The 554-nt window shown below is 48.6% G+C and overlaps 1 long non-coding RNA gene across 1 annotated transcript; it reads right to left on the reverse strand.

The window, feature by feature from the left end:
• Positions 1-95: 95 nt before the first annotated feature.
• On the reverse strand, positions 96-548 carry LOC108631751 (uncharacterized). Its single transcript, XR_001916943.1, has 2 exons — positions 432-548; positions 96-250 (listed from the first exon to the last, which is right to left on the reverse strand). It is a non-coding gene; the product is annotated as an uncharacterized LOC108631751 (long non-coding RNA).
• Between the last annotated feature and the right edge of the window lie 6 nt (positions 549-554).

Genomic DNA, 554 nt, shown 5'->3' on the forward strand with positions numbered 1-554 from the left:
TAAAAGAAATAGCTGGTGGGTCATGGTTTAGTAGATATAATATTGTTAGGGGTTCAGCCGGGAGAACGGGTGTTAGTAATAAACCGAATCAGAAATTATTAACGAAAACCTGGTTTATTTAATCGTTCCTCATGCTTAGTCTCCTTTCCAATGAGGATCTAGCGCTCGAATAGGTCCGGGAATGCAAGTCGCGCCCTCGAGTCCGTCTTAGCGGCGGCGCCGTCGTCCTCGATACTCTATAGCACGATCGCTGTAAAGAGACAAAGAAATAAGTATTGGCTCCCGTCAACTTGAGAGCCGCACGCGTGCTAGTGGACTGTATTATTCGGAGGCTTCCGCACTCCGCTTCGGTCTTTCGAACGACTCCGAAAAGGGACCGGAACCGTATATGTTGATTACTCAACGAACGGTGCTCTGCTTTCACTGCTCACCTCCTCGTTGCACTTTGTAAGAGTGGAAGCCTCGGGAGGGCCTCAAGTCTCAGCCCTATGTTAAGCCAAATTAACTTATCGGCCAGGCTGAGACCCGTTAAGTGGTGAGTTGCAGAATTGTGT

The sequence above is a fragment of the Ceratina calcarata genome, unplaced genomic scaffold (genome assembly GCF_001652005.2).
Source record: "Ceratina calcarata isolate Rehan_Ccalc_2016 unplaced genomic scaffold, ASM165200v1 scaffold9312, whole genome shotgun sequence".
NCBI classification, from domain to species: Eukaryota; Metazoa; Arthropoda; class Insecta; order Hymenoptera; family Apidae; genus Ceratina; species Ceratina calcarata.